At 43.2% G+C, this 17954-nt stretch overlaps 1 pseudogene; it reads right to left on the reverse strand.

Moving 5' to 3' along the window:
* Positions 1-11842: 11842 nt before the first annotated feature.
* Positions 11843-11960, reverse strand: LOC124617115 (annotated as a pseudogene).
* Positions 11961-17954: the final 5994 nt, after the last annotated feature.

The raw sequence follows: 17954 nt of genomic DNA on the forward strand, positions 1-17954 counted from the left end.
GCAACAAAATATTTACGCATTCGGAAGAGAAAGTTATTGATTGAAATTTCGTAAATAGATCTCGCCGCAAAACAAAAAGCCTTTGTTTCAGTGACTGCCACTCTAACTCGCGTGTCATATCAGTGACACTCTCACCCCTATTGCGCGATAACACGAAACGAGCTGCCCATCTTTGCACTTTTTCGATGTCCTCCGTCAATCCTACCTGGTAAGGATCCCATACCGCGCAGCTATATTCCAGCACAGGACGGGCAAGTGTAACGTAGCCTGCACTGAACATATGCATTTTACATACTAATCAGGTGTACAGCATATTACCTACCCCAGCCATTGGTAGAGGGATTTTCAACAAGCAAACTTTAAGAATGTGTCTTTCTAAGCGAAAAAAGAAATTTTAGAATATAATCAGAAGCGTTACTTTCGCTGGTACTACTCCCTTTCATTCGGAGTGGACGACTATATTATAGGCAACACACATGGCATACAGACACTTCATATTGCTTACACCCTGCCTCCTCTCAAGGGCATAACAAATACAGAAGAACGGCTAACCACCAGGAAGTTACAGCGCACATTTTTTCTCCAACAAAAGTTGGTACCCATGACGCGATCTGTAACCCATAGAGGTTCGGCGCAAAGGCTTTGAAAAGCCATGCTTACATTGTATTGTTAAAATATCGTTTTTGTTATGTTGGTATATGTTGCACAATAACGTAAGTCAAGTACCAGCTTGATCTGCAGAAATATTTTGCCTATGCAGACATTTAAGGTAGTCAGGCGCTGTGTTTCGCTCAAATGGATAAATAGGAATACTCTGTCGTCATTAAACTCGTTTTTTGGATGGTTTATCGAAAACAGAAATTCACGAAAAGATGATGAAGAAGTCTGATTCTTCGTTTATGGTACTGATAAATTATTTGCTGAATTCAAACGCTCCCGTATCTCTCTTGACGACGACTCTCGTCAAAGATGTCTTTTGAATGCAGCCACAGACGATGATATCGTGAATTGGACGGTCCCCGTCCAGAAGATGTAACAAACAGGTTTAGGTTAGGAACCATGTAAAAGATGGCTTGTTGCGTTGGTACATACAAGTCTATAGAGAGCAGTCGTTCACCTGTTAGGCTTGGCGCCAAGACCCATGACTTATTCTCCACAAAACGTAACTAAATTCCCTTCGCAAACTCTGGGGACTTGTAGTGGGAATCAAGAGGTTACGTTTAGCACCTGAACTCTTGTCCACAAATGTGCCGTTTTCCAGATACACGCGAAATGCACACAACACACATTGCACTCTCACTCCTACTGATTTCGTGTGGGTCCACTTCTGCGACGACTGCCCACATGAACACACACACGCTGTAGCATGCTCCGGTACACACGATCACCAATCCCTGGTCCTCCAGCATCCGCCGCCGTCATAACCCGTGCCAATAGGGCTTTCTCGGATGCCACAGGGGTGTGGTAAGTCAACGACTTCATGTCACCCCACAAGTAGCAGTCTAGCGGGTTCAAGTCGGGAGAACATTCAGGCGAAGCAATCGAGGCACCACGACCTATCCACTGCTGCCCGAATCTCTGGTCCAAATGAACACGGGCCGTATGCGAAAAATGAGGAGGTGCACCATCATGCTGGAAACACATGTTATGACGCACTTCAAATAGTTCAAATGGCTCTAAGCACTATGGGACGTAACATCTGTAGTCATCAGTCCCCTAGAACTTAGAACTACTTAAACCTAACTAACCTAAGGACATCACACACATTCATGCCCGAGGCAGGATTCGAACCTGCGACCGTAGCAGCAGCGCGGTTCCGGACTGAAGCGGCTAGAAACGCTCGTCCACAGCTGACGGCTTTAACGCACTTGTAGTGGGACATTTTCCAAGAGCCCATGCAGTACGCCGTCAAGGAATCGCAATTACGCGGCCCCTGTAAGATGTCGTGGAAGAACGTATGGCCCAGTTAAACATCTATGGATGAAAGCTGCCCATATGTTCAGATCGTATCGTCCCTGAAACCAGTGGGGGCACGTAGCACGCGGGGTTTCATCAGCCTCCACGTGGCAGTAGAGAATACCTCCCCTGCTGAACTTGGCTTCAAACGTGAGAAGGATCTGCCGTGGGGAGTCTGGATCGATCGCACGACGACGCTTGAACGGCCGGCAGAGGTGCGCTCGTGACGCACAATCCTGTGGCTGCATTGCCTGTACCTTCTGGGGACGGTGCGGGTTTAACTACTGCTCTTGCAGAACGCGCCAGACAGTTTGGAGATCAACATTCAGTCTGCCTGTTACGCTTCTGGTAGTCGACGCGTACTCTCCCAGTGCATCGAATACAGCTTCTTCAAACACTGGTTTGCGGCGCCGCCATGCCATGGAGGATAACAGTCTGTCCTCCATGAGGTGAACGTACCCGTTTCCGAGGCGTGCTGGTGCAACGTAGCAAAAAGTGAGTGTGAAGGTGCCTGGTGATATGGAAAATGTTCCGCGTACAGTTGACGAGCAGTCCTCCCACTGCACAGAGCTTCACCATACAGTAACATTGTGTCAATGTATTCCGTAAAGGCGTAATTCACCATGGTCAACAGCAGCACACAAAGCATGAAATGCACATATAGCTTGCATTCTGTACTGCTGAGTATAATTACTACTGAATAATAGTACAGTATTAAAAAAGACCACAAGCTCAACATCAGGTCCTAACCTCTCTGGGGTTGAGGCGCCCGACTCGACCCTCATGGAAAACCATGAAAGCCGTTGGTTGCTTAAGACAGCAGGATGGTGGCCTTGGAAGTCGGAATCCGCTAAGGAGTGTCGAACAACTCACCTGCGGAAGCAACTGGCCCTTAAAAATAGGTGCCGCTGAAGCAACGTGCCTATACTCGGCCGTCAGTCTGGCAGTCATGGCCGGTCCTTGCGGACGTAAACAAAGCTGAAGTCGGCATGGGACATCAGCTGGTCAGCGAATGACGCACGTAATATCCTAGTCAGTGTACTCGAAGATGCGGAAGATGTGAACTGTGTTGCGGTATTCTGCACGTAGCTGGAAAACGGTACGTTTCCCGACAGAAGTTCCTACGCTAAACTTAAGTCGTGGTATCCACTACAAATCCTTAACGTAAGTAAAGGGAATTTTGTTACACCCAGTATATTTAACGTTTAAATGTTTGTGCAAGGTTCTAACAAAACTGAAGACCTTATCCACACTGACAGTTTTCAAATCACAATTTCAATTAGTCTTAATTCACGTGCGAAGCTTAATTATAGATTCATTTAATGTCGTAAACAATTGGCGGATTAGATCGATCAATCACAATAGCGTCTTGAGAAAGCGTGCGCGAAACAGTAAGCATTTCTCTGCAGACAGTCTAGCATTTACCTTCTTAAAGAAACGCGTTGGCCGCGCGGTTAGAGTCGCCATGTCACGGACTGCGCGGCCCCTCCCGCCGGAGGTTCGAGTCCTCCCTCGGGCATGGGTGTGTGTGTTGTTCTTAGTATAAGTTAGTTTAAGTAGTGTGTAAGTCTAGGGACCGATGACCTCAGCAGTTTGGTCCCTTAGGAATTCAAACACACAACATGTAGGGTACGTGAATTTCTTTCTTCCATTATTGAAAGTGAACTAAAGTAGAATTCTGCACTGCGAAACGTTTGTAAAACAGTCTTCCATTAGAATTCCTACGAGCAACGTGTTCAAATACAAGAACTTGTTTCGTTTGACCAAGATTAATTTAACGTTTAATGTACGTTTATATACACTTTCGTTCTGCCATCAAAATCGTGTGGAGACAGTTTTTGTGAATGGTGGTTGTTATTATTAGACTCTGTTATTGTGGTAAGAGTGTTTTTAGACTGGCTCTCAGATAGTATTCATTATAAAAACTCTTTTCCTGATTTTCAGACTGAAGCAATAAATCAGGTGACATTTTAGTCTTTTGATACTTTCATTGCACTAATGTCGAAATATTTCCACGCGCCGTTCCAAAATTCGCCGTGTACTGCAAACGATTTTAGGATCTGTGGCCGACGAAGAAGCATCCAATGGGGACATCGATCAACTTCAGAACTAGCGACACAAGGAAACCTCTTCTAGGGAAGAAACGGAGAAAAACTGTTAGAGCATTTACTCACGAAATGCTCAACATTACCCTCCAGAATCAACCACTCCTAAACCAGAACATTCGCGGTTAGCGCGTCCGATACAGTAATGTGTCATAGCAGGAGTATTCCATATCTCTTCTTAATTTACTAATTAGTTACGAAGCGGGAGGGCCCGCTAAAAAGTGACGCTCGAGACACATCCAGAAAAAAGGGTAGCAAAGTTAACATGAAGAACAAACGAGGAGAAAACTTTACCAAAACTGGTGCCATATTTCCCGAAAGCAGACTGAAATTAAATACAAAAACAAAATTTCCAGCAGTTCAGCCGTTTTAACAAGAATTCAATTGTTTTTGTGCATCGATTCGTTACGGTGAATGAAACGTGCGTCTACAGCCTCACGACAGAAACGTAACAGCAGTACAAGTCAGTGGACGTGCAAAAACGTTGAGGTCGGTTTACACTTCTGGAAAGGTATAGGTAATGTTTTCTGGTATGTATAAAGAATTTTCGTAGCGATTGCTTCATAAAGGGTAATAACAGGTGACAGTTGAATATTATCCACGTCTTTTATACCGACTGGATGAAAGCATAACGGATAGCAGGTATAAAATACAAAACGGAAATTATCATCGTACGTCAGCATAGCAGGTGCTTTAGAAATTCGAAAACTGCAGAATACGAGGAACAAATTGTTGGACCGTTCTCTCTTCTCCCAAGATCTCGAACCCTCTTGCCTCCAATTCCACCTGCTCACTTATCGAAATGTAAGTGTGTGTGACAACTTTCCAGAGACATATTTCTGAGGTAGGACAACTGACTTCCAAAGATTGTAACACGACAATCGTCGAAATGAAAATGATTTTTGTTCCTAAAAAACAAAATATATTTCTCTCCATTAGAGATTTTTCTGATTGCTCATGTATTTTAATAACATAACTGTAAGAGTGCTGCATAAACTCATGGTGCAAAAATTATAAATTTTGGTGCTGTTCGCTTGCAACATCATAACTAGACTATGGTGAGAACTGCACAACACGTGTTGCATGCGTGGGATATCAGATTCAAGTCATGCATTCCATTACAGGTCGCAGGCTTTGTGAAAGCTATCTCTGACGTTTGATGGGTTATTCCTCGCGATAGCAGAAAATGGCAGGGATGTTCAGATTCGGTATCACTGTCTGCAGTGCAGACTGCTCCGGAATGGATTCACATACAGGGACAGCCGTAATTCGATTGGACGTGTTGCTTCTATTTGCATTCTGCAATGTGTGACCGAACTAATTCGCAGGCAAGAGTGAGTCTTGGTCTATTTACATGCCGCTCTGGCCGGAATATTTACACTCCGTTTTTTTGATCACACAATTTCATTTTCTCTGAAGTATTGGTTTATAAATACCGATTAGCGACATCTTCGATCTTCAGGGGCTTTTCTTTTGTCTCGTAGTGAAAAAGATTTTAGATACGATCTATGGCACACGCTAGCAGCCCAACCAGTTATTATTATCGTACAGTTTCGATTGAACTTTTTTTTTTCGCCTACAATGACGTCGGCATCGACGGACCACTACTTCCTAATCTATTTTTCTTATACTGCCATTACAACACAAGGCAAACCTCTTCTCCAGCCATAAAATTTCTGAGATTATGCAGGGTCATTTTCTGAATATTGTTGTATAAGGGAACTAATGGGTGGCTCGTTTCAGAGTAATTGCAGTTCATTTGTTTTCTTTCCCCTTCATATTGTACCTGTATCCCATTGAAAATATTTGCACAACAGTGCACATGCTGACATTCCATTTCATTCACTCATGGTGCTTGCTTTTGACAGTGTTAATTTCCACTGTAGTCTTCCTACTCCTCGCTTCTGTCCCGCGTTTGTTCACCTGGCGGTGTTATTTGTATGTTAACATTGATATGCATCATTATGGATACATTAATTGATGAAGAGTTGGTCGACCGGACCTCGTGTATGAGTTCACTGAATGTAATGGAACAGTGACGTAACGACGCCATTTCGAGCTGTCCCAGAAGTGAGAGGAACATAATGTGACCTTTTCGTCTTAGGATTATTGCATTTCTCTGTGATTTGCACTAAAAGTTTGGCTTTTTTCACTGTTGTGAAGATATTTCCACAGAAATAAGTTGAATGTATCGTAATTACGGGGGCGAGTCAATAAATAAGTCGCAAACTGGGATAAGACTTCAGAACCATGTGTACTAGCCTGAAATTTATTTTTCTCTTCAACATATTCCCTTTGTAAACTTAAAACACTTATCCCATCGTTCGACAAGGCTTAAAAGCCTGCAGCATAGAATTCTTGCGCCAGCGCTCGTATCTAACGAGTGACCTCTCTGAACACGAGGGTTGTCCAAAAAGTAAGTTCCGATCGGTCGCGAAATGGAAACCACTAGGAAAATGCGGTAAAGCTTAGCACACACATGTTTGGCAGTGTCTCTAGTATGCCCGTCGATCGTGTCGCGTCGCTCTTTTCAGTTTGGAGTGAACAGTGAGCACGTAAAGATGCGTAGGGAATAGCGTCTCCCGCCAAGTATGAGGGCCTGGTTAGAGATTTCAGCTGTGTCATGCAGACTACATAACACAACTGTCGAGCAGTTCCTTCTTTATGACAATTCCCGGGCACACACTGCAGGGGCAATGAAGACGCTCCTGCAGCGTTTCCGATGAGAAGTGTTTGATCACCCACAGTACAGTCCGTAATTGGCTCTCCCTGAGTCTCATCTCTGCTCACAAGAACCGCTGAAGCCAAAATATTTCCACAGATAACAAGCTGCAGACCAGTGCAGATAACTGGCCGAAAGCACAGGCGGCTGCTTTCTATGACGAAGATATTGGAAAGTTGATACAACACTACGACAAAACTCGAAGTTGGGGCGGTGACTATGTAAAGAAGTAGGGGGATAGTGTAGCTAACTGTTGCAAATAAAACGTTTCTGGTTTTCACTGTGTTTTCCATTTCGCGACCGATCGGAACTTACTTTCTGGACAACCCTCGTGTAATACGCTTATTTAGTTCCTTAAACTGCTGCAAGCCACAAGACCAATGTGTCCTGGCGTTAGGGAAATATCCCTAGGCAGGAGAACAACGTGCCATCATGTGGATAACGAGAGCGGCCAGTGCACTCCTGGGTTGTGATTTTTTTCTTTTTTGTTCTTTGCTGAATTTCTGTATCCAATTGAACAAAAATTTCCATGAAATACAATTGTAACAATCAATCATTGGCCGCGGAGTAATGTTTATCGGCTGCCTTCCACGCGACAGGTGCTGCCAACTTCTAGATCCGTATAGGCCCTAAATTTGAAAGATGTGCCGTACTCTGGCGTTTGTGACGTATTTATTGATTTACCCTCGTTTATTACTACTCTGAAATGAGCCACCGAAGACTACGGATCCCTTGTAACAAAATCCTCAGAAAATACTCCTAAACAACCTCAGCAATTATGTCGATGGAGTTCGCACTCACCCTGTATACAAATATTTACTTAGCCTCCTCATGCCTAGTAACTTAGTGCCAGTAAGTTAAATTTGATCCTGATTCAGTTTTTCGTTTGATTCATTTTGGCTGTTTCTGAATTCTATGCGACTTTTCGGTGTAGAGCTGTGTTTAACTGAATATATCCAGTATGTATCAGTCAAAAGACTGAACCAGCGACGAAAGACGTTAATCCCCTGTGACTGTAATTCGGTTGACCGCGTGGCGAGTCTGGTGAATGCTGTGTACGGATTTCTCCAAACAGTATTCATGGTCTCCGCCGTGGCCCTTACAGAGAACAATGATGATCTTTTGCTGATCTGGGCTCTTCTACAGGAACTGCTTCCGCTCTTCATAGTGTCTCTTCGAGAGAAAAACAGTCGAGTATATTTACTCGTACTGCGTATAATCAGCGCAGGAGCCGCCATTCAGACACCAGACGAAAGTCGAGTGATGTTCATAACTAACACCTTTCTTCTTGTTTAGCTTCCACTTCATGAACTTTAGATTGATCTACTGATTAGTCACAGAGAATTACAATTTAGCCAATTTATACAATACGGCATAAACACTTCTTTTTCTGGATAACAGTATATGCTATGTTAAAAAACGTAATTTTAAATCATTTCTCAAGCATGCCGTTTCGAAGTGCAAGTCAGAAATGAATTCCACCTATTTCATTACAAATTTCCCCACAGTGTTAGCATTCCACGGGCATCACGATAAAAATCTTAAGTGAGATACTTGATCCCACATATCATTCACATTTTTCATTGGAACGGTAAGCCTATTATCCCGAAAGAAGGATAGTATACGACGACATATCACTCTGATAACACCGGATGTGCTGCAGGCAACTGTCGACCATGTGTATTATGGATGTAGCATGTAGCTGAGTCGAGAGACCATATCAAACACTTTTTGTAAGTTGTGAAGATATCCTAGGAAATGTGCTAGAAATCCCGTTATCATCTGTTTGATCGTTTCTCCCCTTTTTCTGCACCCACACCATATTCTGACCCCTTACAGCGCCATATTTTCACCAGATGACAGAAGGTGAAACTTTCCTTTTTTTTTCAACATGATCCACGCGCACGCTGACTGATGAACATACCAACGATGTTTCAGCGTCATACGATATATGCAGCCTGCAGTCCAGCACTCAGGACATCGTCAATTTAATTACAAACACTTGGTACACATAGAGGAACGCGCAGGGAAATATCTAGATTAAGACATCTTGAACTTTATACTCGACATTTTTTTCCACCGTGTACAATCTCTAGGGATTGGTCGATGAGAGGAAACTGAACAAATAAAAGGTCTAATGAATTTATGTCTGGAAATGTAAGGTTTCCATGCTAGAGGCCATTTATTCAACCATACTTTGTTACAGAGACTGCGGTCTTACACGCGCTGTATCATGCAGCCACAGCTACAGTATACCTGGTTTCCTACTAGAGGGTGGTATTGTTCATGCCCTAGCCCCCTCTCCTGCCATAGTAATTGGTAAGTTTGTGTCCATTTCTCTTCTCTAGCTGACTCACCTTGTACTGGATGTAATACAGTGTTGTACACAATGGTTCCATATTCGAATCGAGAGTTTGCTTACGGAAAGGCAAATGGAAATGGGCGGTGGGAGTAAAGTTGTACTAGGAGACCTACCCGACAAAAACCACAGTACTGGAAGTCTGTAACAGTGTTTCGCCGTTTGTCTGAGACAGGGTAGTTTCAGGAAGCAAGAAATGATGATGGACGTACCCGACATGTTCGGACACCAGACTTCGAGGAAAATGTGGTTAACATTGTGGAAGGCCACCGCCGTGTCAATACCGGACAGTTGGCCCGCCATTACAGGGAAAGCCAGGCGACCGTATGAACATTCTCCATAACAATTGCTCCTATCCTTCCCACTTACAGCGTATACAGGGTTTACTAGGGACAGATTTCCACATGGGGAGCAGTTTTGTCACTGGTTTCTTCACCAGGCAACCACGATTCAGGGATTTGGAAAAATGGAAACTTGTGGTAAGGACTATGGGACCAAACTGCTGAGGCCATAGGTCCCTAGGCTTACGCACTACTTAATCTAACTTAAACTAATTTACGATAAAGACAACACACACACACACGCCCAAGGGAGGACTCGAACCTCCGACTGGGGGAGCCGCGAGAATCGTGACAAGACGCCTTAGACCGTCAAGGATTTGTGTCATCCATCCTATTCACAGGTGGGCCACCTGTACGCGGAGTGATATCTTCAACTTTCACAACAGGCAGTCATCTGTAGGATAGTATGCAGAATCCCAATGGCATGGTGACAGCTTATCATCAGCATCGGTGCAGCCGGAGTGTGCGAGTCGATATAATTAGCGATCGTATTTTGGGACGAGTCTTCCTTCCACGTCGCCTAACAGGCCGGAACTATCAGCATTTCTTGCGGGTGACTTTGCCTCCCCTGCTGGAAGAAGTGCCATTGATGATTCGCAGGGTTATGTAGCTGATACATGATGGCGCTCCAGCCCACTTCGCCGCTAACTTCAGAACGCATCTCAATCGTGTCTTCCCTGGTCGATGGATCAGACGACGTGGTGCAGTTGCATGGCCTGCTCGTTCACCGGATCTCAATCCGCGCGATTTCTGGCTATGGAGCCACCTCAAAAGTATCGAGTACGCACAGCCCATTCCAGATGTGGAGACACTGGAACAGCGCATTCATGTTGCCTTTGACATTGTTCGGATGCATCCTAGCCGATGTGAACGTCTGAGACAGAACGTACTACTGCGCGTACACGCATGTGTTGAGGAACATGGAAACCATTTTCGGCTCGTACTGTAAATGTGGCTGCATAGAAGAGCGCGTATTAGACCGCAGACTCTGTAACAATGTATGATTGAATAAATGGTCTCTAGCATGGAAACCATGCAATTCTGGACATAAGTTCATTAGACATCTTTTGTTTCGTATCCTCTCCCCAACCAATCCCTACAGTTCGTACACGGTTTAAAAAAATCACTCTGTATAACAACACAGTTTTATCCCAGCTCAATGTGACAGATTGACCATACAAAACGGTAAGCAGAACGAAAAACTGTTAATGTCCTAGAGCTACTTGTACACGTAAAAACTGCTTTTAAATCAAATAAACACTGAGGCACCAAGGAATCGTCAAGAAGAATAACCAGTACTACCGCAGCGGCTGGGCAGCGGCGTTATTTGGCGGGAGCAGTTAGCGCGGACCACGGCAGTACTGTCACTTTTGGAGTACAGGTTATTACTCCCGTTTTTCTGTCCCTGTTAAAATATACTAACATAATGAATATCGCACTAGACTAATTTGAAACTGCTCGATCGACTGGACATGTAAAATTCTGCCTTAAATAATCATTTTGTTTGTAACGAGAAATAAACCGGCGCTTTCCGCCGACAATGGGCGTCACACGAAAGACGTATGAGCAGTATTTGTTTGGGCCGACTTCCGCTACACATTGCAAAAACTAAATGGCAAAAATCTGCGGAAACATCAGAGAAAATATCTGGCGACTCTTAGGAGGGACATCCTATACAATAATAAGAGGTAAAATTTGAATTTTAGGCCATTGGAAATATTTCGAAAGTGAAAGAAGAGACACTCGACCGGCAGTCATCAAAAGACCTTTTATTAGACGCAGAAAAAGAATTTATAGACTAAGAAGATCCTAAAGATCAATTACGTGACTAAGAAACGACAGAAGGTTCTGAAGATTATATTTAGTGTGAGCTATAAATAAGGGTTTATTATTTATATACGTTTCACCTGTTAGAAGGTCGTGTGTCGTCTTCAGATGGTGGTTATACATATCTTTTACATTTCTTTGTGCTATTACAAGCTGCAATTTCATTTAAAAAGTTTTTCTTCTCATTTCACTTCCCTCACAACGAAAAGTAGTTAATGATCCTTATTTGAATACGCTACTTTCTTTGACTAAATTGAAGGGAAAATCGATCTGGAGTTTGACAGAACTCTTTTTTAATGTCGTTCTATTTTGGACCAAAAAAAAGCAAAACAAGCACTCCGTCTTCAGGCCACGAGTGGCCTACCGGGATCATCCGACCGCCGTGTCATCCTCGGTGGAGGATGCGGATAGGAGGGCGTGTGGTCAGCACACCGCTCTCCCGGTCGTAAGATGGTATTCTTAACCAAAGCCACTACTATTCGGTCGAGTAGCTCCTCAATTGGCATCACGAGGCTGAGTGCACTCCGAAAAATGGCAACAACGCATGGCGGCCTGGATGGTCACCCATCCAAGTGCCGACCACGTCCGACAGCGCTTAACTTCGGTGATCTCACGGGAACCGGTGTAACCACTGCGGCAAGGCCGTTGCCTATTTTGGACCAGCTATACGAAATTTACGTCAAAGCCCCCAACACAGTCTGATACTCAACACGAATCTGTTATTGCATATCAAGCAGAAGTGGAAGGTTAACAAAAGTCGAGCTGCAATTAAATCTGGATTAAAGAGAACAGATTGGTATCGTCCGACATTACTGTGCTGGTCAATAATCAGTAACATGCGTATGACTGTTGATGAGCAGGGAACTTCGTCATATATAAAAACCATACAACTCCAATCAGCAGTAGTACTGATTAGTTGAACTAACTCCTCTCCAAGGCAAAGCTTGTAATTCATGAGAATAATGGCTAACGCTGTAGATCAGGAGAGATCAGAGACGCGTGCTTAGATGAACTATTAATGAACATCAGTTAACTACCTATCAGTACGTCTCTTGAACTGAACACTACATCCCATAATGAATATATCAATTTGACGATTTAATTAAAACTGGGTATTCGCCGTTCCGCAGTTACAAGCAAGAGTAAAAATCAACAAGTTACATATTTTTACATTACCTGACAAAGAAGTCGTCAATTACGAACGTAATAGATAAGATAGGCATCTTATTTAAGTTAACCATTTCTCATTCAGATCACAGAACAACTAGCAGAGGTTCGTACATGCAACTTTTTAATGCCACTAAAAACACACTGAAGATGAGATAAGAATTATATCTTATCTTCTTCGCAATTCTTTTCGTGTAAGAGTCACAATTAGGAAAATTTAAATAACACATGACATGCAAGATAATAATAAAGTAATAAGGTAAAAGACGCAATGGCGCGAAGTGGACGTGCTCAGAAAACAGAGCAAAGAAGAATTTAATTAAAACCTGCAAGAGACGCTCCGTTCGCAATTCCTCAAGTAACGTTCTCGTACCTTGAGGTATGATGAAACTTAAGAAAGAAGGCAGAGGAAGGCAAAATACTAATGTTTCTGAGAATTGTTTCAAGAACAATTTATCGTAGAAGTAAGAGAAATGAGTTTCTATCTGTCTCTGGTTTGCCCCAGCATCAGTTTCTGGTAACACAATTTTGCTTCACATAAAGTTCGAATTAAATAGTTATTTCCGAAGTGACATAAGAAACTGAAATAGTGCTGTAAAGCGGAGATTAGCTTTAAAAATTTAATCTGTCGTGATATTAGCTTCAGCAAATAATACACAATTAAATATCACGCATAAATACGTAAAACCAAACAGCTTAGTAATATTAATAAAAATATATGACTGATAATAATTACCTAAGATCAACTGTTAAGACGAAAGTTGTACCATGAACTGACCTATGATGCACAAGGTACTCCAGTTATTCTCCATTGTTCAGTGAAGATAACAAATAAGGTGGGAAGTCAATGAATTTCGCAGCGCTAGCAAACATCTACGTTCTGTTAGAAAAAGTAATGAGAATTTTCTTACTTCGCATGTTATAGTGGTCCGATTCACGTGATAGTTTCGGATTGGTGATAAACATGTCTCAAAAGTATCTGTACAGTGGTGGCTGTAATGGATGTTTAGTGTGTTGTCAGCTGTCAAAACTGTTATACCTTCTATGGTAGTATCGCTGACTATTTATTTTGTATTAAAACGGATCTGAGGATTTGCATTAATCTTTACTATAATAACGGAGTAATGGGCGGCGAAGTTTTATAAATGTTAAATGTTGCTTCTGGTGAGTCTGCTATGAGTAGAACAAAGATTCACGAGTGGTATAAGCGTTTCCAAGAAGGGTGTCAAGATGAAGATGATGAGCGTCCTGGTCTCCACAGTACAGAATCAACAGATCAAACCGTGGGAAAAGTGAAAGAAATGATTATGAACGATCGCCGAGCGCAGTCAGATAAGTCGTTAATGATATTGGCATTTCAAAAGACTCATAACATGAAATTTTTCGGATATTTTGGATATGAGCCATGTGACAGCAAAATGTGCACCAACACTGTTGAATTTCCAATAAAAGCAGCGAAGAATGCAAGTTGTTGAGGAATCACTAGAAAAAGTCAGCAAAGATACGGAATCACTGAACGTGTCATAACAGCTGATGAAACATGGGTTTACGGATGTCGAAAGTAAGGTTTAATCATCTTAGTGGAAGCATTCTGAATCGGCAAGACTGAAAAAATCTCGACGAGCGCGGTCAAATGTGAAGGCTATGCTTACTGCGTTCCTCAATTTTAACGACATAAAACACAGTGAGTTCTTGCAACAAGGACAGACTGTCAATAGGGAGTACTGACTACACGTTTAACGCCGTTTGCTTGAATCCCGAAAATACGCTCGGAACTATAGCGAAACAATTCATGGCTTCTCGACCACAGTAATGTACCCGCAGACACTTCGTTACTTTATCGTGAAATTTTGACAAAAAATGTTGTAAAGATGCCCCTGCCTCCAAACTCAAGAGACTTGATCCCATGAGACTTTTCTCTGATTCTCTAAACAAAGAAGCCCTCGTAGACGAGATTGCAAACACATCGATGAGAAGGCTAGAAAGCTATTTCTGAAATCGAGCTCGAAAAGTGTTTCAAGGATTGGAAAAACGCTGGAGAAAGTGTATAATATCTAACAGGACGAATTTGATGGACATGATATTGATGTATACGAATAAAAAAAAATTCCCAGAAGTCAGTAATTCTCTCTCTCTCTCTCTCTCTCTCTTTCTTTTTTTTTTACACACACACACCTCGTATAGCGGACTGCACCTTCCTTCTGAATTTACACGTTCCTGTTTGGATATTAGTACCATTCGCACAGTATTAAGTGCCAATATTGAGCACAAAAACTGATATCACCCCAAGCTGAATGTGTTTTCAGTGGGTCCTTCTGTAAGATTACTGTAACTGGAACATGTGCGATATCTCCAACTCATCATATTTGCAACAGTTTTGCTTCTTCTCCATTATTTCTACTCCTTCAGCTGTTTCCAATAGTGCCCAGTTCTTCACACCCAGCATCCTTGAGTAGTAAGGCTTTTTTTTTTTTTTTTTTTTTTTTTTTTTTTTTTTTTTTTTTTTTTTTTTAAATGGCTCTGAGCACTATGGGACTTAACATCTATGGTCATCAGTCCCCTAGAACTTAGAACTACTTAAACCTAACTAACCTAAGGACATCACACAACACCCAGCCATCACGAGGCAGAGAAAATCCCTGACCCCGCCGGGAATCGAACCCGGGAACCCGGGCGTGGGAAGCGAGAACGCTACCGCACGACCACGAGATGCGGGCGAGTCGTAAGGAACAAACCTTTTTTCATAGAACATGGGGCTTTTACAAATCTACTAGATAACTATTTTTGTGTTTCAAACTACGCGCTGGATAATAAAGTTATCATTGACAATCTAGTGGGATAGAAACCTTTAACCTCTCTGAAGTTTCATTAAACACACTTTGCACGACACTTGGAAGCGAATATAGTTCGTTTGTCGCTTAGTTTCAAGTATACTACCCAACAGAATTAAAGAATCACTTTTTCGAAACGGCGTAATTGTGTCCCACTGCGACGCTCAAGTTGCAAATGTGGTTCACAGGTGGCTATAACCTTCCTCTCTAACAGTACAAAGGCGTGGCGCCCTGCGACATCTCCCTCAGGCTCGGCGACGCTGTAAACAGCAAGGTTTTGCCACATGCGGAAAAAAGACCGGAGCTCAGAAGTTTGTGTGACGTCTAAAGATGGTTAACGGTGTCATATACTGGCTCTAAAATCCACCACAATGATGCTCAACGTCACCGTGGACCTGCCACAGGATGGGAAAGTTGTCATCATCTTGCAGGCAGTTGCGGTCGAGCGGTTCTAGGCGCTTCAGTCCGAAACAGCGCAGCTGCTACGGTCGCAGGTTCGAATCCTCCCTTCGGGCATGGATATGTGTGATGTCCTTAGGTTAGTTAGGTTTAAGTAGTTCTAAGTCTAGGGGACTGTTGAGTCCCACAGTGCTTAGAGCCATTTGAACCATTTTTGTCATCATCTTACCCACATTTCATTCCTTCTTTTGACGCTTCTGGGAGGGAGGTCAGCACTACGACGCCCATCGTTGAAATCATGTGTTTTTGTTATGGGCGGCCTAGAAAAGCATTTTCAGACACACCGCCGCTCAGAATCGACACGAAAGATGTTCATGGAGTGGCACAATTGGGGTCAATGAAACCACATATTTTCTTGAGACATTGATTTCCCCAGATTTCCCGGCCGATAACGACAGTCCGCAGTACGATGAGCAACAGCACGACGTTGTTGACAATGTTTGACACTGTTGACACCTCCTGGGCGATTCAGGTCTTCTCCACGGACATTACAGTGCTGCAACCCCACTGAACATGATTTCACCCCTCCGGAGTGAAGTGAGACCGCAAGCTTTGCTCTGGTACACAGGGTGGAAGCACTCGGGATAGTTCAAAACCATTCGACGAAATTTGAACGTGATCCGAAGCAACCAAGGGTGATTATGTTTTTCCAGGCCTTCAGTTCCACACTCTAGTATGACTTGATCACAGAGGGCTGCAACATTGACACATGTGTAAACACAACGGCAAAGGGGTCTCTCTGTGGCCCTCCAGTTTAATAAAACCATCATGCATGTGTCAGTGTTGCACCCCTCCATGATCACAGTACGCGAGTCCGTGGAACATGGGCACTAAGAGAGCATAAGCACACTTGCTACTTCTGATCAAGCTAGAATGTCGTTGAATGGTTCTGAACGGTTCCTAGTTGTTGCAGCCTGCGCATCAGGGTAAAAATTGCGGTCGCACTGCACCCCAAAGGGGCGAGATCACGTTCAATACCGTTTCTAGGCCACAATGTCCTTAGAGAAGAGTTGATGTGTCAGGAAGATGCCTGCAGTATAAAAGATTGTCAAGAACGTTTAAATATTGCTCATCGCACTGCAAACTATCACTTTCGGACACAAATTGTGTGGGAATCGACGTCCCAAGGAACGGGGTGATTTTACTGACGCCCTTACTTGCTCAGTATGGGCACCCTCTTACAATGTGGCAAACGGCCACACGTCTGTGCGAAGTGTATGTGTACACAACGACAGGTCCCGCTTTGGAAACCTGTTCGTTTGGTTGCCCACCTTCAGGGCCCAACTAATTCAATGTAGCAATACGGAGCGGGAGATTTATCTACATATTCTGACACGTCTGCCTCATAGCGGTGCTCTTTGAAACTACGTCACGGGTGCTTATCGAGAACTGAAACTCGGAGAGATGCCCTATTGCCCGATGTGTGTCCCTTTTCTGTATATCTTCTGGTTTCGCGCAGTCGTCTTCCGGCCTGCCGGTGTGGTCGAGCGGTTCTAGGCGCTTCAGTCTGGAACCTCGCTGATGCTACGGTCGCAGGTTAGAATCCTGCCTCGGGCATGGATGTGTGTGATGTCCGTAGGCTAGTTAAGTTTAAGTAGTTTTAAGTTCTAGGGGACTGATGACCTAAGATGTTAAGTCCCATAGTGCTTAGAGCCATTTGAACCATTTAGTCGTCTTCCGAAACCGCGGGGGTGGTTATGAATATCTCTGTTCAAGATTTATTTACAGCTAAACCATCGTATCTCGGACCCCCTCATTTATGCCATAGAGGACAAATGTATCATCCAGGCCGGGTATTAGAGCGCTGGTTTGTTGTCTTTAGAGTTTGACGATGCACACTTCAACACGATCTCATCAGTCTGCAAAGCAGGAAACACTGAGCTCATATTTTTGCCTATTTATATGAGCAGCGGGTTTGGTATATCAGTGAGCTCTTCAACATAATGTCCATGTATCTGGATGTTCTAGGAATTTTGCAATCCATTTCGTTCATAAATAATTTAATGCTACATTGTGTACAAATGGAAAGGAAGTACGAATTAATAATTGGTTCGTTTGACGTGATCATCCTCATACAAACGGAAGAGTACATCGAAACTAAAGAAGAAATTATTCGGGATCTGTGCCTGGTACCATAACAATTTTCATTCGTTTTATTTCATTTCATTCATTTCCGTTCTGTTAGAG

The sequence above is a fragment of the Schistocerca americana genome, chromosome 5, assembly GCF_021461395.2.
Source record: "Schistocerca americana isolate TAMUIC-IGC-003095 chromosome 5, iqSchAmer2.1, whole genome shotgun sequence".
Classification (NCBI taxonomy): domain Eukaryota; kingdom Metazoa; phylum Arthropoda; class Insecta; order Orthoptera; family Acrididae; genus Schistocerca; species Schistocerca americana.